We start from the raw sequence: 21,748 nt of genomic DNA, 5'->3' as shown, positions 1-21,748 counted from the left end.
GAGCAGGACCGCCCGCATCCGCCTCTTGCTTTTCCCCTTCCCCGCCCGGCGGCGGCAGGACCCAGGTGGGAGAGGGGCGGCGCCAAGCGCGCTGAGGGAGGGCCGGGCTGACTGCGGGCTGCGGCTGCCGACCGCGAGGGAGGGGTTGGGCGGAGGAGGCCGGGCTCAACTTTGACAGGAGCGAGCGAGGGAGGGAAGGAGGGCAGGAAGGCGCCGCTGCCGGGGCTGCGTTCGCCGTGCGCAGGTGAGCGCGCGAGCGGGCGGCGGGTGCGCGTCCCTTCAGCGTGCGGGAGGGCGGCGGACGGCTGAGGCGGCGCCGTGCGGTGCGGTGCCGTGCCCCGCTGGTAGAGGAGGGGCGGCGGCGGCGGGGTACGATCTCCGGCTCCGCTTCGGCTCTGCGCGGCGACTCTCCATCCCGGCCCGGGAGAAAGTTTGGGGGCTGCTGGCGGCGCGGCGAGGGTCCGCCTTCCCCTTGGCTCCCCGTGCGTCCTGAGGGCTCGCCCACCCTGCGGCAGCCGCCTCCTTTATTGTCTCCCCGGGCCGATCGGAGACAAAAGCCTCTCGGCCGCCGCCCCACCTGCCGCCCCTCGGCCCGTGCGGGGCCGCCGGAGGCGGGGACGTCGTGTGAGGGACAGACAGTGCGCCGCTCCGCGCCGGCAAACTTATTTTTAGCTGTGCCTGCCGTCTTGGTGTGCTTAAAAATAGCTTCATGTTTATTGAAGGAGTGGGAAATAACGTGATTCGGGAGGCCTGGGTGGGTTTGGGGTGGTTTGTTGTTTTTGTTTTTTTCCCCTGTGCTCGTTATTAAATAGCGCCCTTTTGGGTGAGGTGCTGGTCCAGGTGTCCTGTGCCGTCTTTCTGAAGGGCTGGGCTATTTGCCTACAAAAATAGCAACACCACGTGTTCGACTGTTTGCCTTTTTTCTTTTCTTCTTTTAAGGCCAATACTTGTGTTTCAAGAAAAAAAAAATAAAAATCGATAGGATGAGTCTATAAGCACGGTCCAGTTAATATCCACAGGTATGCACTGATGCTTTTACTTCTTGCACATTTAGGGAGAGTTTTTCTTAAGGTCACACCTAAAGCACGGGGGCGGAGATGCTCATCACTGTGTCATCTTCCATGGCCGTGTCTTCAGGCTGAGGGGCAAGATGTCAGCCATGTGTATACTTACACCTGATCATGTAGGTACCTGGTGTCTCTTCCTGTGGGATTACCTGAGAGATTTTGATCTGTAGTTTTCTTCTGTACTGTCATTTCTGTTTAGAAGATTTGCAGCGTGTTTGTGGTGCAGGTAGGAGTGATAACTGGCAGCGTTGTTCGTTATTTTGTACATTAACCCTTTGATTTTGTTTTAGCCATTGTGTTTCAGCTGATCCATGTGACAAAACCATTAGCTATATCAAGCCAAATAGTCGTGTTTGTTTATACTATTTTTGCTGATGATCTCATTGTGATTTCTCAGAAAGCAGAAGTTGTTTTTCTTTGTTTTAAAGCCACTGTAAGTATACAGGAGACATCCTAGAGTGTAAATGAGAAAGGAAATGTGTATATCCAATAGGGGAAGGGATTTTAGGAAAGAAGCTTGTAATCCTAGGATCATAGAGTATTTCAGGTTGGAAAAACCTCTGGATGTCGTCTATCCAGCCCCTCACTCACAGCAGACCCGTCTGGATCAGGTTGCTCAGCCATTGCCCTGATGAGTTTTGAGCATCTCTAGGGATGGAAATTCCATCTTCCCACTGGCTGTAGTGGTGCTGGCTTTTGACCACACTTATGATGAATTTTTCTTTATCTGGTAGCAATTTCCCATCTTGCAGTTTGTTTCTTTCCTCTTGCTCTGTCTCTGGCACCTTGTGTGCATCCATCTGCGGGTGACCGTAGCCATATGCTGTGTAGTCCTGGGAGCTAGCAGACAACAGTAATGTTTTGGACCAACGTGCTGATAGTTTCATGGCACCATACTAAGTATTATTGCTACATTTCATACTCATGAATTGGATATTTATTCTTTCCAAATCTGTGCTTAACATTCCCTGTTTATTTGAATGTGGTTAATAGCAGATTAGTAAATTAATTTAATATTCATAAAGTGAACACCTTAACATCCTTAAAAACTATTTGTTGTTTTCTTTTTTTTAAATCAAATTAGCATCTCAGTTCATCCAGCTGTCTTTGCCCAGTTGTATTTGCTTACCTGAATTTGAGACACTTTTCTCCCACTTTTCCTGGAGTCCTTCTATCCTTGACAGTGCCCTAAAGCGTACTGGAATGGTGTAAAAGCCCACTCATTTGAATGAAAGGAAAGCTTTCAACTGTAATCTCGACTTACATTTTCTTTGAAAAGGGTTGTGCTTTGAACAATGGAGTACAACCTATTATTACTAGGAAGTTGCTTTTGTACCATATGGGCATTGTTTAATTCTCTGGAGAAGCCTCAGCTGATATTTATAATGCTGTTATGGGGTAAATGCTGTGTGTATCTTTTTTAATTCAGTAGGAAAAAAAAAAAAATGGTTCTAGGCTGTGCAGAACGAAAATCTCCATGCTCTCCATTGTGACACATGACTGCCAAAAGTACTTGTTTCTTAATTTGCATAAATTCTTGGATGTTGCTGGTAATATGTCAAGAGCAGGAGAATGTATTTGTAATGTGATTCATAGTGTGTCACTTCTGGACATGTCTGGGTAACGTTTCAAAACATCAGTATAATTCTGCTTAATAGCAAGTGCTTCGGAATAGCTCATACTTTTCCATTAGAGCCATATCAGATGCTAAAAGCAGTTTGAGTGGCTGGCTGCGTTGAATTTGATGATATTTGAAATTGTTTGATAAATTATTTAACTCGCCCTTCCAGATAGCATCTGCCATTTTGTAATGACTGTAACAACTGACAGTTAGGCTCACTGGCTTCTATTAATTCTGGTGAGCTTCTACTTCAGAGAGAAATCAAACCTGTGGAAGTATTATGTTTTGGTTTGTTTTTCTTTTCAGTCTACCCCTGCAGTGCTTATACACATCTTAGATATTCGTGACATGCATAAACATCTTCTGCAAGCTGACTGGATTCTAGATGATATATTTGAGATTTGAATATTTACCAGTACTAATGTTTTAGGGCTTCAAAATTCATGTTTTCTGTTTCAAAAGTGGACCACTTAGTTTGTTTTCCCCAATCTGCGTGGATCTCCTATTAGTGGGTCAATATGATAAAATGAACAAACTCCTTGTGTGTTCCTATTCTAGTAAAATAAAGCTTTCAGGGAGCCAGTGCAGACTTTACTTGACTGACAGTATCTGAGAGCGATCTGCATCATTGCTGTGTCGCTTTATCTTGGACTGTTTGATCAAAATTTTGGAAGGGAAGATCATCGTATGTCTGTATGCAGGAAGGGATAGCAGTGATTTCTATAATCAATTTCAGTCTGAATTTGGATAAGAATATAAAACCAGAATACACTTGTTGGACTCATAAACATTCTGTATATCATAGTGTGTACAGAAGGCTGTTGCTCTCTAATTTTAGAATTATTGTTACAGGAGAGAATTCCATGATGCAGCTTGTAGTGTTTCAGCTTTGTTGCCTGGAGGACTGAATATAAGAACGACTGTGCTAAATTAAACCTGGGGTCTGTGATGATGACTAACAACAGATGCTTCAGTGGGAATTGTAAGAACAAAACTGAGATAATTTGCATCTCATACTCAAGGTGAACCTGATGCTATTTACTTTGGAGCTGGCTTAAAAACCACATAGCAAAGTTTAATGTCCTTTTCAGATCTTACTTAAGATTATGATCATTTTGAACATACTTGTTGCTGATGTAAATGACCAATCTGTATCTGTGGCTGCTTTGAGGAGTAGCAAGTTTCTGCCAGTTAACTGCTGCCTTATTTGTTTTTGATGCCATACTTGGACCAAATTCACAGAATGTTTTCCACTAAATGGAATGATTTGTGCTAATGTAACATCTGGGGAAAAAGAGATGCTTCTGCCCACCGCCTTACACTTGGGGCTGCAGAGCTTCTAACACCAGACTGGGTGTGAAACTGCCTGGCTTCAGGTAACTTGCCTGTGTCAGAGCAAAGTCTGGAACAGAAGCTGCTTCTCAGAGATTCCCATTATCATCAGTTTGTTGGATATTCTCAGCTTCTCCTGTAGAATGGATGGTTAATGTTTTATTTTTAATTATTAGTAAGTAGAGAGCCTGCCCATGCTTTCTAATTAGGTCTTTTACTTTGGATATGGGTAACTTGTGAAGTTAGTGTTCCAACATCTGTCCCACTAAGTGTTCAAGGATTATATATACAAACAGGATCAATGAACACATCTAAAATGGCCTGCTAACCTAAGACTTACCAGAGATGATCTCCTAAGAGATGAGAAATCTTTGTTCAGAAAGAAGAGCAAAAGATTGACTTAAATGCAAAGAACCTGAAGCATTTGAGTTGTAAAATTTGTTTCTGAGTAATGGTCGGTTCCAGTACTGATGTCATCTTGAATGTGGGATATTTATCTCTAACATTTACAGTATTTGCATGCAGCCCTGTGTAAGGTTCTGAAAAGCTTACAGTTTGCTGGTGGAATTCTGCAGTACCTTTTACAGGCTTCAGACAGTTTCTGTGCTCCGTCCAAGGGCATGTGTTTGAAATTGCAGAGTGCTGTTTGAGACGAGTGTTCCTTTGAATTCTGTGTGAGGTGGGCTGGATGTTTTGTGTTTCCTTTTTCCAGAAAAGAAGTCTGTGACTTCTGTATGCGTACCAAACTGGCCCAGAAAGGAGCACCATGGTTCCTGCCTGATGGTCCACCTCCTGCAGACTAGAAATCAGTAGGCTGCTTAACGTGCTTAACCCACCGTCTTAGTTGGTTGCTAATATTTCTACCAATTTGTCATTAAGACCTGTTTTCCATGGAACACTGAATATTTGCAGCAGGTCTCCTCATTCTGTTCTGCAGCAGCTGTGGCATTTGTGCAGGCAGCCATAGCAGGAGGCTGCTGTAGGTGTCGTGCCTGTCTGGGGGAATGATGGGAGAATTTCTGATGTCTGTACAGTCAGGGGTGGCAAGAACTAAATTTAAAACTTGGATTTCTGCCCCTGAAAACTGAAGTTTTCTAATACTGCCTTGGTAAAAATTGTAGATCTTATTTACTTTTTTGATATGTTTTATTCATGTCAGCCAAGAAACGTCCATAGATGTTTTAAGCAGATGCCTAAAAGCCTAAAGGCAAAAGTGTAGCATGTGTTCACTTTTGTACTTGAGATTCAATTCTTGAAACTTTATACTGAAAAAAATATATCTTACAAATTCCTTGTCATCTTTTTAAATGAGCTGGAACAAAGTATGGCTATGTGATAATAGGAATACTCTTGCTCAAGTCCATGGAGTATTGGCCCATACTTCAAGGTAGAGTGCTTTATTTTATTTGAGCTATGTAAGAGCACAGACAATTAGAGTGCTTTGAAAGGAGTTCACATACATGTCTCAGTCTTTGTTGTGAAATGAATGATTGTTAGGATGTAGGTTTATTTTATTTCTTGTATCATAGTCTATGGTTTGCCTTGGAGCAGAAACTGGAAAAAATCCTGACTGGGTTGTGACAAGGAACACAGAATTCGTCTAGGAATCCCTTCCAGAGCACCCCTCTCTGGTCAGATGGGAACTTTTGCTTGCTACGTATGTAAGGGAGTGGAAACATTCAACAGTGTTACATGATGCTGCTGTCTTTTGAATGAATTATTAGGTGTATTTAGCTAGTAATTGGTTTTCAAATAAATGTTATTTGCATAATTTCTAAAAAAGAAACTTTACAATCAACTAATGGGAGACTTTGTTTAGTAACAGAGCATGTTTTTCTTCTGCATGACTTCTGCTGTGATCATCATACATATACCTGACAAGCTGTAGAAAAACCCCTGTACTTGGCACTGGTGAGGCCTCACCTCCAAGTACTGTGTTCAGTTTTGGGCACCTTGGTACAGAAAGGACATGGAGGTACTGAAGCAGGTCCGAAGAAGGGCAACGAGGCTTGTGAAGGGCTTGGAGAACATGGCCTATGAGGAGAGAGTGAAGGAACTGGGGCTGTTCAGTCTGGGGTAAAGGAGGCTGAGGGGAGACCTTATTGCTCTCTTCCAGTATCTGAAAGGTGCTTACAGTGAGAGCGGGTTGGTCTCTTCTCACTGATGACAGGTGACAGGATGAGGGGAAATGGCCTCAAGTTGCTCCAGGGTAAGTTTAGGTTGGATATCAGGAAACACTTCTTTACAGAAAGGGTTGTGAAGCACTGGCATAGGCTGCCCAGGGAGGTGGTTGAGTCACCATCCCTGCATGTGTTTAAAAACTGTTTGGATGTGGTGCTCAGGGACATGATTTAGCAGAGGGTTGTTAGGGTAGGATGGTTAGGTTGTGGTTGGACTCGATGATCTTTAAGGTCTTTTCCAACCCGAGCAATTCTATGATTCTATGAAAACAGCATAGCTGGGATTTACTTGGTATTGAGAGTACTGGCCTTCCTGCTGCTGCCCAAGGGCCATGGCTTTAGCCTCAGTGTGTGCTGAGATGCCGCAATGATCCTGCAGTTAGTGTTGGCACTGAGGGCAAAACAGACAACAGGTAACCCACCAACCATTTTAAATGTGCTAACAAAGTCGTAGTCTGTTATTAAGTGGGAAAATAGATACATCACTGGCTATTAAAGTACTTCTAACAGGCTTAACATCACTTATCTCCGTATCTCCTTTTGTTTTTTTATATTGTGTTGTGATGAGCTTTGAAGTGAATTAGAAGGAAAGCTGAATGTATAATCTTAATCAGAATTTGCTCTGAAACGCCCCTGTGAAATTTGCTCTGATCAGTCCATAGATGCACTTCCAATGTGGTTACTATTAAATGATTATTTTCAGTACCTCAAAATTCTACATTTTATATCCATAAAAAGTTGTGTTGCTCATTTGAGATCTTCCCAGCCATGCATAGTCTGAAGGAGAAGTTATACTGATGATTAGAAGTTTTCATTACACAATCCTTATTAGAAGATTTAGAATAAAAAGTAGTAACACCTGCATCTTTCATATTTTACTTGCCAGCTTCTTCCTCCTCCTGATTAATTGTGGTCGATATTAAGATATTAGACATGTTATCCTATGAGGTCTGGGGCTGATAAAGTTCAGTTTCCTAGGAATTTTTATCTTATGGCTCATCTGATGATGATGATGGTAAAATTTCTCTCCATGAGAGCTTTGTTGATGTGTAACATGATGTGAGCCTTTCCTCCAGCCCATATCTCTGCTGTGGCACACACTGACTGTCCATCAGAAGCAGTTCTTTACCCAGCTGTTTCCATGGAGCACATAGTAAGTTAACTGCCTTTCAGGTCACTGTTCTAGCAAAAATGGGTAATGCTTCCCAAGCAGTTGAAAACTATTGGGAGGGGAAGAGAAAGACATGTTTGAGGACCCCGTGATCACATAAGCCTCTTAGCTTTAGCAGAGCAGACCTGAATTCTGCGTTTCAATTACTGTGCGACACTTGGGCTCTAATGCTCTCTGTAAGGATATAAATCTCAAAAAATAAAATTGTTTGTTCATGAGAAGTGCAAAACGTTCTGAAAACAGATAACATTTCTTGGAATGCCTGTTATCAGCAGGGGATTACTAGAAGCACTGGCCTATTTTTTTTTTTTTAATATGGGTCAGATATTTCATTAATGATTTTTTTTCAGAAGTTGTAAGTTTTCATTATTAATTTGAAAGCTATAATATCTACAGTTTGTTCAAGTGAGGCATTTTGATGAGCGTGTATCTTGCAGCTTAATACCCTTATCCTGAAAATCTAAGCAAGAGTTTGTACAAGAAGTGCAGTCTTGCATGTGGGATTAGGGCATCTGTTGGGATGAAGAGCTTTAACATTGCAGATATGAGGCTCCTGCAGTTTATTAAATGGAGTCACGTACCCCAGCACAGTGTCTGACTCCCTTCAAGTAGGGAGAATTTTTATGAAATGTTATTTTAGTTCAGGGCTGCTGCAGTGTCATTTAATCAATTTTGACTGGAAGTCTTATTACACAAGTCATCTTGAAATTAATCCATACCATGCAAATAGGATAATGACTTATTTCTTACTGGGTGTTTTCCTATTTACTTTAATTTCAGAAAGGATAATAGAAAACTATTTTCTGTCTATAATGATTAATTACAATTAAATCTTGTGGCACCCAGAAGTGTGTTATAGGTAATGATGTGCTGTCCTCAACAGTTTAGTCTTGCACTATGTATGGGAGATGAGACAGGAAAGCAAAATCCAGAAGAGAAATAAAAAAAGAAATGTAAAGATTGCAAAGATAAATGGCATTTATAGATTAGGGAAAACTGATAGATTGATGTGAAGGCATTTGGTGGTGGCAGTGGTAAGAACTGGATGTAGAAGGGGATAATAAAGGATGAAGGAGAGGAAAACTGGCATTTCAGGGAGGTGAGAAATGGGTACTTTTGAAAGTTGGTAGTATTCCAAATGAAGCATGGTGTACAGCATCTGTTCATTTTAATACATTCTTTTCAAGAACGCGTTTTTCTAATTCATGTCAAACTGACTTTTGGGAATAAAGTCTTGCCTTTCATTATGTGATCTGGTAGTTGTTACTGATTTGCTGTTTTTAAACATGTAGGGACAATGGTGGAAAGTGGAACAAGGTCCTTCTGTCACCTCATACATTCAGGAAAGTCATACTGCAGTGACGCTGCTTCCACAGTCTAAGTATGGCAAGTAAATGGACTATGGCCATTTACAGCAGTCTCATGAGAACGTAAGCAGGTGTCCTTCAGTACAAAAATAGTTCAATATTGCTCTTGCAGTTACTCAAGTGCTTGCTAACGTCATCTCAGAAGGTAAAACGCATCATTTATTTTCATTTTCTTGTATACAACCAGTATACTAGATGGCAAACACTGCCATTATAAAAAGGAAGAGAGGACATCTGTGTGTGTATTTAGCCCTGACTGCTGTCCTTGGGGTCACTTGGAAGATTTGGAAGGTGAGGACCTGCTGGAGTCACTACTGGGGAGCAGAGAGGAGCAGGCAGGAGAGGATCAGTCAGGCCAGGAGACCACAAAGTGTGGGTTGTTCCCCAGCTGGAAGCAGCACCCTGCAGCCACATTTGCAGGGCAGGGACCAACCTGGCCATGGTATGGAGCAGATCTGTCCCAGAGAATGGACCCAGATCCACAGGCAGCTGTGCAGTGGGCAGTATGGGGCAGCTGTGTTTAGGGCTTGGGCTTGCTTCTTGTTCTGCCTTGTATTTACCTGTGCAGGCATAACTCAAAACCAGTGTTTTCTTTGGGGAGCTGTAGCTGCAGATGGTTATTCAAATACAAATTTGTTAATGCTGCTATTTAGAAGCAGCAGTTCTCAATGATTTGATAGTCCCTAGAGGGAGACTGTAGAGACTTTTTTTTTCCTAGGTAACCACTGAAGTTTGCTGGGTTGGAAATAAGGTCCTGTAGAAAAGAGTTCCTGTGTGGACTTCACGGCTACAGGTTAGATTTGATTCCGAGCTTTTTAAATGGAGTCAGCAGCGACGAACGGGCTTGGATTCTTCTTGTGTGCAGTTGTATTACTAGGGATTCCTGGTTTTGTTCTTTAGTGAAAGCACAATTTCAGAGACTGAAGGTTGTGGTTTGGGGATTTCTCTCTGTCTCTCCTGCCTTCATGTAAAATCAAAGTGGGGAAACAAAACAGGGTTGTTCATCTGGAGTCTATAGGCGTTAGGTTTCAGCTGCAAATGCTGGTGCAATTTATGCTAACGAAAAGCCAAAATGAACAGTTAAGACTGTTCATCTTGTTCTATTTTATGTCTGATAGGATGATGTGGAACATTTGGTGTAAATGCGGGTATTTAGTATGGTGACATCATTAATTGTTGCCAGCTCCCACTGCTGTTTTGTTGTTTTTGGTTTTTTTTTTCGAGTGAATTAATGATTTAAATTTATAAGCATATTTAAAAAGAAATAATTAACTTGCATAAGAAAGTTACAAAAATAGAAAAGGTGGAGATTCCTTTAGTTCCTACCATCACATTTGTCAGTGGAGGGAGACATACTGTGGGAATGGAAGGTTGCTGTTCTGCCTTTTTTTTTTTTTTTTTTTTTTCATTGTCTTTGAAGTCTTTTTTTAATGCTTTTTTTTTTTTTTTTTTTCCTATTCCAGTGTTCTTTATTTTCCCTTGAAAGCATCGCTTTAGAGTCTTTTCTCCTTTATAATACTGGCCTAGCAATTCACATGCTAATAATGCATTTGGAGGTATATAGTAGGAGTATCTGTGTTCCTACCAGTCACAAATGAGACTCTGTTCTTGGAGCAGCCTGATTACGTTCCTCGTCCCTTGGGAGGATCTGTGTGCTGCCTGCAGGACTCCGGAACAACTTGTGAGGCCTGGAAGTACCCACTGCACTTAGGTCACTGCATCCAGCTGAGAAACAGCAGTGTTCATATGAAGTCTGAAGCAATCTGTAAAATTATGACTCTGCTTCTAATTTCTGCTACTATTAGAAGGTAACAGAAAGGAAGAAAGAAAGAAATGGCTGAGCTGGTTTTCGGTTCTTTTGAAAGGTTTAAATACATTGCACAGGTTGGTATTTCTTTTTCCCTTAGGAGATGAGCAGGTAGATCCTTAATGTGCCACATAAGCTGTATTTAAGCATATGTCACTTCTTCCATACAATTTTTAAGACTGTGGAATTCTTACAGTAGCAATTGTAGTAGCTTAAAATGGTAGATAGCATTTTACTACATCATCAAAACTGTACTTGAGAAAAGATTCAGGAGGCAGTAATTACACTGTTAGCTATTAACAGTGGTATGTACAGTGGTACTGTGCTGGATAAAAAATGAGCATCCACTGAAAAAAAAAAAAAGATATGCTTGCAGGTTGTGTATTTGCTTACTGAAAATCACAAAAGATTCTGAATAAGTTAACATAGTGTGAGGTACAGTGCTGACATACATTAGGAGGTACTTCAACAGAGGGAATGAAAGAAAGTATGCATTGTTGAGACTTCAAAGTAGATGTTCCTCGTGTTGCTCGGTTGATAGATGATACGAGCCTCCAAGTGCTTTGTTTTTTCTTTCCTGATCTACCTATATGAGTTGATTGTCAGCAAAGATTGGAATATGTGTACTTATGTGCAGCCATTTGCTATCCGGAAAGAGAACAGAAATAGAAGTCGGTGTGTAACAACGATGATCAGTAGGTTTTGGAACACCTTCCATATAAAGCAAGATTGAGAAGATAGGCAGTTTCAAACTTTGAACTATATGCCGAAGCTGGCCTTTATTGTTTCTCCTGTCTTTCCATTCTAATGAATGAGTGAAGTGTGTAATGAGGTCAAAAAAGCTCAAATACGTAAGAAGCTCTTTTTTCATGGTGTGTAATTAGTTTGGGATTAATTGACGGAAATGTGTGAGTGATAAGAGGATGCTGGTATTTCTACAACAAACCTTTAGGTGCTTAAGTGTAATCTGTGTATGTAAGGCAAAAATTGAGTATTTTTCAATTCCTTTCAGCTGTAAATCCTTGTGTTTCAGAATATAAGCAAACGAGATGGAGCAACTGAAAGCACACGTTTCCAATCAGAACTGTCCACCATTGAATTTCTTGCACCTTCTGTCAAACCATCTGCTGCAGGCTAATGAGTAGCCAGCACGCTGCATTAGATGAAGCACTAATGTGAGCTGTTCTGATGGCTCCCATGTCCCTGCCAGTGGGAACCCTGTGGTTACTGAAGCACAGAGATGCATTTTTGGGGGCGGAGTGGCAAAGTGTTCTTGCTAGAGATGCCACGCTGGCAGACACTGTTGAAAGAGAGGGGTGAAAATCTTGGATACTTTTGCCAGGTGCCCATGGGAAGTAGTGACTGAATGGAGCATAGTGCCCCATTTGAATCATTCCATACATCATACGTCATGCTGCAGTGCACGTAGCAGTTTTTGGTGCTGGAGCAAAACAGCAGTTTTACTTTGGGGTGTACCTGAGATCTCCAGTCTCTGAAGAGGCACCACCATCCCCTCTTAGCATTTCTTCCTGCCATGACTCTGGGTGTGACACCACGTAAATATTTTTTGCTGCATGGTGGCAGACACAGATGTATCTGAAGCTGTATAAAGATCAGCTGAGGAGTTATTTTCCTTCCCCATAATATGCCCTTTTGAAGAATTTGTGAGTATGCTTTGTAGAAGTACTTTGAGAGAAGCAGTTTTAATTTGTACTTTAATGATTTCGCATTATTCAGGGTTAAAAAAGGTTAATGGTGCTATTTGGTCACATTTTACTGATTCCTGTGCCTTTTGCTGAAGTATGAGCTTCTGGTAATCATCAGAGAGCCATTACCAATACAGGCAGGGTGGAGGTGAAAGGTGCCCCAGTTTGTCACCACCAGAGCCTTACTGCTTGTGGCCTTCCCATCTCTATGCTTGCTTGTGAGGGAAGCAGGAGCATGTCCCAGAGTAGGCTGCTCTCGGGGCAGAAGAGCAGGACATGAAGTTTCATGTGCAGTATGGTATTCTGGTGTGTTGGAATCTGCTGTTAAATTTCCTTTTTTTTTCTCTGTTACACACTGATATCATAGGATTATTTGAGTTGGAAGGGATCTTTTAAAGGACATCTAGTCCTGCAATGGGACATTTGTCTGGTGTGTCAGAGCCACATCCAGCCTGACCTTGAGTGTCCAGAAATGGGGCACCCACCACCTCTCTGGGCAACCAACCTGTGCCAGTGCCTCACCACGCTTACTGTAAGGAATCTTTTTGTTATATCCGATCTAAATCTCCTCTCTTCTAGTTTGAAACCATTCCCCCTAATCCTATCACAAGGGGCCCTGCTGTCCCCATCTTTCCCGTAGCCCCCCTTCAGATACTTGGCTCATCGTTTGGATTATCATTATTGGCATTGTGTGTGTAGCTCAAACAATGCATTTTTGTTTTGTTTTGTTTGATTTCAGTTTTTTATAAGGGGTTGTAGAATGAGTATACGCAGGTGCTCCTTCACACAGATGTACTTGCTTTACTGGCAACAATTCTGATGGCTTAACATTTTATTGCAAAATTATCCATAACTTGTCATGTGCCACTGCAAGAACAGCCACTGAGTCCACACTGTTGGTGTGTGGTCACATTGGAACAGTGTGTGTTAGTTAACATCTGCATGTTAATGAGCAGCCTCTGGAGCGAATTAATTTATTTCACAATCTCATATTCAGCCTACTGTATTTGATGTATTTAATGAATTTTGCTAATATAGTAGGTTGTGCATGAGTCTAGCAGAATTTGAAAGAAGAACTAGGAGTGTTATTGATACAGTGACCTATTTCAGTCCTTGCCTTTTGCCTAATGTGAGTGACTTCATGTTTTTGGCATGCCTGCCTTCAACAAGCTGACCAGGTGAGCCCGCATGACTCTGAAATAAGGCAAGAGCTGTGGCAGCTCATTCGTCATTTGTGGATTCCCATAGGTGAGCATAAATCTGAGGAAGTTAAAGGTAGGTTTGGAGACTTTTAATTAATGTTGCTGTGTTATGATTTCCATTTCAGAACCAAAAAAAGCTTCTGATATATGTGTAAATCATGACTTATATTCTTTTATTTGTGGGAGTGTCAGTTATACCCTGAAGTTAGTTACTAACCACAGGCATTTTGATGATGAATTAGTGTGTAATGTGTCACATAATGTAATTCTGTAGGGAGTCTGCTTGATTTTTACATAAAATACAGGCTAGTGATCTGAGACTGATTGCTCAATTACTTTTTTTTTCCCTCCCTGCCAGTTTATTTGCCAGTTTAGATACTTAAAAAACGTAAGGGCATCCGGGAGCGTGTCTAAATTGCTTCAGTAGTTTGAGGTAAACAGATGTTAAGGACATCTTAAGGCAGTGCAACAGAAAAGATACTTAAGAACATAACAAGACAGTGTGAAGTGTACCTGTAATTTCACTGCTTTGAGACCTATGTCTTCCTCAGCTGACACTGGGGGACTGTGACACACTGCCACATTTGAAGCAGCACTGTGTGCGTGTTTGTGGGCAACAGAATCAAGTCTGTACTGGCACAGTAGAGGCTGTAGAACTGCTGTAATATACCTAAGCCAAAGTATCCTATCAATATCAGAGGACTTATTTCAGAAATTATGAAGAAAATACGGAAATCAGAAATGTTACAGCTTTAGATGCCTTTAGTCAGACTAGAAGTGTAATTAGAATTTTAAGATAAAGGCTGCTGTACTGTAATTCTTTTAAATTTGTCTGCATCTCCAACATGACTGGAAGGAGCGATCCTATTCAGCGTAACTGAGTGCATTAACAGCAAGTTGGGCCCAATCCAGTCTATAATGTAACAAGTAACCTTTTAGATAAAAAACATCTTAACATTTGGAATGTAGTCATATCTGTTTTTAAATAGGTAGTTCTGCCATTTTAATTGAGTTAGAATCATTTTATTTTGATTTAACTTCCATTCCGCCTCAGTGGTCAGAATCCAGAGGTACTGCATCCAGTTATTGTTTGGCCTTTCTTCTCTGTGTTTTAATGTGTATTGTGGCAGGACAAGAAGGTGGTTAGTTGGTTGGTGATGTTTTGTTTTGTTAAATTGTGTAGATAAACTCCCTCTAGCTTGCTTTATTTGACCTCAACCTTGTAAATATCAGCTGTAAATATCAACTCTACAATTTAAACAAATGAATGCCAGTAGTAAGTCTTTGTTGTACTGCGTATGATTCAGAAAGCCTAATGGATTTTGTTGCTGGCCAGATGGAAAAATGTTAAATGGGAAAAAAATCCTTTCTGGTGTGGTCTTGTGTAATATTCATCGTAAGAGTCTGACCACTTAAAAAGATTTTTGAGGCTAGTGGGTGCCACACAGGTAACAAATGGCCTTTTTTACATAACAACAAAAACAACATCCAAGTTTGGTCAAGGAAAGATTTTCGAGTGGCAGTTGCTTTGTTTACTGTTATTTTGAGTAAACGTTTTAGTCTCTAGAGCAGTATTTTCAATCTAAGTATTACAAGAAGGTCTCATTTTCAACATGCTCCTAGTTTTCAGTACTTTCAGCAGAAATTTGTTAGTATTATCAACTAAATGACAGTGGTAAAGTATAATTTGTGCAGGTGAGCTAACACTTTCGGATTAAAGTTGATATGGAATTTTAAATATTTGCAGCTTAAACAATTGAAAGTTCATGCTCTGAAACCATAATGTCTTCATTTTATGCTATAAAATTTAATTATTGGATTATGTATTTTAGCAGTACCATATTTCAAGTGGTGTTCATGTCTTGCATTTAGGAAAGTGATAGATTTTGAGGAAGAAACCTTTTGGCTCTATGCAGAATCCACCTTATGACTGGTACCAAATGCTGAGAGCAGCTGTGGATAGAGGGGTTGCACAGAGCATTCATGCAAAGAGGACAGCACGTGCAGAAGTGCTAATGGGAGAGCAACAGCCAGTTTAGTAGTTCTATCAATAAACATACACCTGTGTTGTATGCAGAAGTGTCATGGGAGGCCTTTTCACATTAATATATCATGACCAAGTGAAGTGAATATATCACGACCTTTCTCCCCTGTGTGAAGCTCTTCATGTGTGAAGCTTCTCTGTGGTCTCTTTGCTGGCTGAACTTGGGTGGTTGCAGGACAGACTCCTCAAAGTACTGCACCAATAGTCAAGGGCTGTTTTGTTTGACTTTGTTGAAATAATTATAAATTATACTAGCTTCAGCAAGTAGAGGCCCACGAACCACTCACCACTACTGGGGCTGTAATCTACATTCCGGGGTGGTGCAAATTGTGTGGTGCAAATTGCAAGGTGGTCAGAACTGGCACGTACACTGAGTGATTGCAGGAGCTTTCTGGAGTATTTATGGAGAAGCTGAATCAGAAAAGTAAGGTCTGGGAGAAGGTCAGGATCACACTGTTCTGCTCTGAGGAGATCACTGAAGCTTTGTGTTCAAGTCCGAGGAAAAGAACCTGAAGTGCCTGCAGCTGCAGTACATTCAGCTGAAGGGAGTTGTGAATACAGTCCTGCTATCCTCCTTTGCTGGCCAGGCAGCTTCTGTGTGCAGAGGGAAGTGCCAACAGTTTGATATGTGTGAATGGAATATTATGGTTAACTGAGTACATTGTGAGTGTATGGATTACTGGAGCTGACTCAGTGTGATATGGAGATGTGATGCCATTGATGGATGGGGAAAAAGCATTATTTTTAAAGTATTTTAAAAATGATTTTTTGTTTTGGTGGTGTTTGAAGCTGCCGCTTTTTTTTAGGCCAGACATTGACATCAGCACTTACTGAGAGCTTAAGATACAGTACTTTCTGTGTTTGAGCCTGATTGTCAGGGATCAGCAGGATGTAGTTGCTCTCCAAGTGAAAGTGAGCCAGCAGCTGGTGATGACAACAGTGAGCATAATCCCACCCCACCCTAGTAAGGAGGGTGTAATGTGGTGGCAGTTCCAGGGGCAGCCAATAAGATTGGTTTCACACAGTCACAGAATGGCTGTGGGGGGAAGGGACTTCTGGAGGTCACTTGGCTCAAGCCTGCTGCAGCGTGGATGCCCCGAGCAGGATGCCCAGAGCCATGTCTGGCTTTCAGAGAATTCCAAGGAGGAGACTTCACAGCCTCTGGGCAGCCTGTGCCAATGGTCCATCACTTGCACAGCACAGAAGTGCTCCTGGTGTTCAGAGGGAACCTCCTGTGTGCCAGTGCTGGTACAGTCTATTGGGTAGAGCCTCTTGGCATGTAACTACAACTGTTCTTCAGGTATCTGGACACTGATGAGATCCCCGAGCCTCTTCTTCTCCAGGCTGAGCACTCCCAGCTCTCTCAGGCTATCCGAACAGGAGAGGTACTCCAGGCCTTTCATCATCTTGGTGGCCCTCTGTTGGACTCCAGTCTGTCCAGGTTTCTCATGTACTGGGGGGCCCAGAACTGGCCTCAGCACTCCAAGTGTAGCCTTAGAAACACTGGGTAGAGGAGAAGGATCCACCTCCCTTGACCTGCTAGCCTTACTTTGACTAACACAGCCAAGAATACTATGAGCCTTCCTAGCAGCAAGGGCACATTGCTGAGTTATGTCCAGCTTGGTGTCCAGTTTGCCAGGCAGGTCTGTCTGTAGTCATGCAGGCCCAAGATGAAGCCAGCAGGTCAGTGAGCAGACATGGCTAGGCTGCATGCAGAGACGGGGACCAGGGGCTCAGCGTAGTACCCAAGAAAAAGAGGGAAACCCTCAAGAAGGTTTTTCATAAATCTTTCCCAGCAGCTTTTCTCACAGCTCTCTGCATTGCAGAGGAGCTGCTCTTGAGCACAAGCCACTTAATTCCTGGGCAAGGAGGAAGGGAAGAGGAGATGGTCAGGGCCTTGATGCCCACCTTTCAATACCACTTTTGTACCTGGAGGAGATAGATTCGGTCACCTTTCTTCTGTTGTCTTCTTAAATATACTCCTTGACAGCAGTGAGGCTCTGAAAATATGATCAAGTTTCTAATTGAATTTGCATCACAGTTTCCCCTATTCTATTTTTATTTTGTTTTATATTATATTTTATTTATACTGTTATTTACATTGAGATGAGGGAGAAGGTGATAGATCCCTGTGTGACTCCACAAATGGGGGCTTTGGACAAAGAGCAGCGCAAAGAAGCCACTAAACCGTGCTCAGCTCCATTGCAGAAGGACAGCTGACAGTTGCTCAGTACAAGCCTGGTAATTCCTGCTTTCCAGAGACAGGAGGCCACTGGTGAGCAGGGCAGACCCAAAGGAGAGGTTCACCAAGGCTTACAGATTTGTCAAGGACAATGGAGTCTTAGCCAAACATGAACGAGTAAGAGTTTTTCTTTCTAGGCAATATCCATCTTCCTGTGCCATCCCAAAATTTCTTATTTGTGCAGTTTTTGTGGTGTGATAGTTCCTTCAGGAAAATGAATTACACCTTTTCCTCTTTTATCTGGCGTGAGGTTAATTATTCTTCAAGGGAATGTATCACATAGTTCATTATTCTGAAAAAGAATGATGAGAGAATGATATTAAGGCCTTACTGGGAGAGGCTGTTGCTTCCATGCTGGCAATATTACAGATAGATTTTTACATATTAAAGAAACGTTAGAAATTGCTGCCAGGATCAAAATTAATGACATGCTCAAAAGCACAGCTTGATTGGTCCTCCCTAGAGACCCAGTATAAGAGTGGGCAAAGAGGAAATATTGTTTTGCTTTACAAGTTGAAGGCAGGAATGGTACAGTGTTAAATCATTAAGGATTTGTCTTTTGGATTAATAATGAATAAAAAAAGCCTCACAAATTGAGGTGTATGAAGATGAAGTGTGTGTAACAATAGCAAAAAGGAAGGTGAAGATGAATAGGATCAAGAGTACTGGGGAAATACAGGGGGAAAAAGGTAATGAAGAAAAAGAGAATTAGAAAGGAGGGAGGGAGGCAGAAAAACTGAGAGGAAAAAAGAAACAGGTGGACTGAAAAGCTGCTAGAAAGATATTTATTTTGAGAAGATGGAAAATGATGTGTGTAAAAATGGCTATACATGTGAAGAAGGGGAAAGAAAACAATCAAATGAAAGTTGTCTTCTGTAAGTTTTATAGCACCAAGAAGGTTGTCAGATGAGAACACGTTTTGGGTTCAGTTACTTACTGAAAACACGTGATTTGATTCTAACCCTTAATAGGAGTTTTAAAATGTGTGATCTTTGAAAGATGGACTGTGTAAGGAGCTTGGAGTAAGTACTGCCTCAGGACGTTACATTTACACCTTTTACATTCTCAGTTTCCTGGTGGTGATTCAGAGCTATGTATTTATGCTTAGTAAGTAAAGCAGGAACTGGCTTTGTTTTAGAAGAGTTATCCCTTCATGCTACTGAGCAAATGGAGGCATACTGTTATCCTGCAAACTCCACGGTTCATGGTGCAACAAAATAGACACTGTTTGTGTCTACATTTGTGGTGTAAGAAGTAGAATACCAAGTATTCCAACAGCTAAATCTAATACTAGTTTACAGATTCACTGATTAAGGCTAGGAAATGAAGAATAGTGTTACCATGGTGAAGTCTATACGATAAAGCACAAGAAGAACAAGCTAGTGAATAATTGATACGTGTCTAAGATTAGAAACGATCATTTACAGTGTGCTCTTTGATATTCATGCATGGTTTTTACTTTAAAAAAACCCAGAGAAATGAGTTAGTGATAGAATGTGGTAGGGTTTTGCGTAAACTTTTAACCAAAGCACCAGTGGCTCTTATGTAAGAATACACGAATATGCAGTGCAGTGCTAAGATAGGGTGCACAAGCCTAAGCCAAAAAGCTGCAAAATGCCAAGCTTGTAACATGGTGTGTATTTGGCCAGGCTGCATGTATTACGGTATTAATTTAAAATTATCACAGAAATAAATGACTGTATGTCATAGAACTCAGTAAGACAGGTGGAAACCTTGTGCCTGTGTCCTTAGCCTCTCATTTTATCTTAAAAAATAGCTGTTAGTTTAATCTTTGAATCTTTTTCAGTAGTAATCCAGTAAGGTGTCCTAGGCCATCTTGAGTTTAAGAACAGTGCATGTAAGTGTCCTGAGAAAGTTAAAAGGCACACTATGTCAAACAGGATAAAAATCTGCCTGCTGTGGCCAAAGGTTTTTATCTCTGATGCAAAGTAAAAGAAAGTTATTTGCTGGGATAAACACTGTAGATCTTGTGGAGCAAAGAACTCAAGGCATCATAACTTTATAAACAGTTTTGCTTAATAAATATGTCATTTATTTTTGTAAGCATTATGATTGAAGTCAATGAACTTATACTGAGTTAAAAATACAGCCCAGCTGCCGTGTAGCAACCTTCTCATAAATTCTTTTCAGGCAGGTCCAGTAGCAGGAGCTATTATTCATTATTAAGTAGTTCCATTAAAGTAGATAAAATATATACATTTGGCTTGCATGCAAGAATGTTGAAGTTATTAGTTGTGTTTTTTCTGCTCACAAGTTGAATGCAATTATTCAAGAAAAAAATGGACTGATGTGAAGTAATCTTCATAAAAATACTGTTTGCTTAATTTTAGGTATGTTTGTTTTCACTGTTTTAATGCATTAACTTTGCAAACAAACTTATTATAAAGGCCCCATTAAAGCAAACTCCTCTTTGTATTCCCTAGAGCATGTTATAATCAGGTTACGACCATGTATTTACAGCTTAAAAAAATGAGTGCATACATACGGTGTGTATCTCAAAATCTTCTTGGGACACGGCTTACTGAGGAGATACTGGTGGTGCACGGACAGTTGGACCAGATGATCTTGGAGGACTTTCCCAACCTCGGTGATTCTGTGATCTTCCTTTTCCGATTAATTGCTTCTAAACTAGGATGTTATAAGTAGGAGTTAATGCTATGCTTGAACACCTCCAGGGTTGATGACTCCACCACCTCCCTGGGCAGCCCACTGCAATGCCTGAGCACTCTTTCAGAAAAGCAGTATTTCCTAATATCCAGCCTAAATCTCCCCTGGCGCAGCTTGAAGCCATTCCCTTTAGTTCTATCACCAGTTACATGAGAGAAGAGGCCGACCCCCAGCTCACTGCAACCTCCCTTCACGTAGTTGTAGAGAGCAGTGAGGTCTCCCCTGAGCCTCCTCTTCTCCAGACTGAACAATCCCAGCTCCTTCAGCCGCTCCTCATAAGCCCTGTGCTCCAGACCCCTCACCAGCTTTGTTGCCCTTCTTTGAACCTGCTCCAGAGCCTCAATGTCTTTCTTGCAGTGAGGGGCCCAAAACTGGACACAGTACTGGAGGTGCGGCCTCATCAGAGCTGAGTACTGGGCAGAAGAAGCACGAGTGCTGGGTGCTGTACGTGGGATGGGGAAGCCCTGGCTCAACGTACAGGCTGGGAGGTGAAGGGCTGGAGAGCAGCTGTGCCGAAAGGGATCTGGGTGTTCTGGTTAGTGGCAAATTGAGTCGGCGGTGCACCCTGGTAGACGGAAGGGCCAACCATAGCCTGGTGAGTCAGGCCTAGCACTGCTGAGTGAGGGAAGCGGTTGTCCTGCTCTGCTCTGTGCTGTGCGATCTCACCTCCAGCATGGAGTTCAGCTTTCTTACGTCGTGGCACCGAAGGACATAAAGCTATTAGAGTCCAACGGAGGGGTGCAAAGATGGGGAAGTGTCTGAGTGCACGGTGTGTGAGGAGCAGCTGAGGCCCCTGTTGTGCTCAGCCCAGAGCAGGGCAGGCTGAGGGGAGGCCTGATGGCGGCTGCAGCTCCTCACAGGGAGCGGAGGGGCAGCGCTGAGCTCTGCTCTGTGTGACAGCGACAGGGAACGGCATGGAGCTGCGTCAGGGGAGGGTGGCTGGGGGTGAGGGAAAGGGTCTGCGCCAGAGGGCGGTGGGCATGGAACAGCTGCGCAGGGCTGTGGGCACGGCCATGAGCTGCCGCAGCTTGGGTTTGGGTGGTCCTTTGTGGAGCTGATGGTTAGACTCGATGATCCTTGTGGGTCCATTCCAACTCAGGATATTGTGTGATTCTGTGATCAAGAGCTTTGCTTAGTATTAATGCTTTCGAGAAAAGGATGTTGGTGGAGATATATGTTCATTTGGTTTTGTTAGCCTAAGTTTTGAATAAAGTGTTCTCTGCTTAATTCTGAAGCAGTTGGCTGGCAGTGTGATTAACAGTGGTTTACTGTTTATTGAAGAAAGCAATATTGATAGCTGGTATAAAGGCGTCCTTAGTGG

At 42.1% G+C, this 21,748-nt stretch overlaps 1 protein-coding gene across 1 annotated transcript in view; it reads left to right on the top strand.

The window, feature by feature from the left end:
* The first annotated feature begins 151 nt into the window (after nt 1–151).
* Nucleotides 152–21,748, top strand: part of FRY (FRY microtubule binding protein) — a 237,615-nt gene continuing 216,018 nt past the window's right edge. Inside the window, exon 1 of the mRNA XM_048934593.1 lies at nt 152–244. The gene's annotated coding sequence lies outside the window, so the exon portion shown is untranslated. The remainder of the gene's footprint in view (nt 245–21,748) is intronic.

Source organism: Lagopus muta, chromosome 1 (genome assembly GCF_023343835.1).
Source record: "Lagopus muta isolate bLagMut1 chromosome 1, bLagMut1 primary, whole genome shotgun sequence".
In the NCBI taxonomy this organism is placed as follows: Eukaryota; Metazoa; Chordata; class Aves; order Galliformes; family Phasianidae; genus Lagopus; species Lagopus muta.
This window is presented reverse-complemented; position numbering and strand designations above follow the sequence as displayed.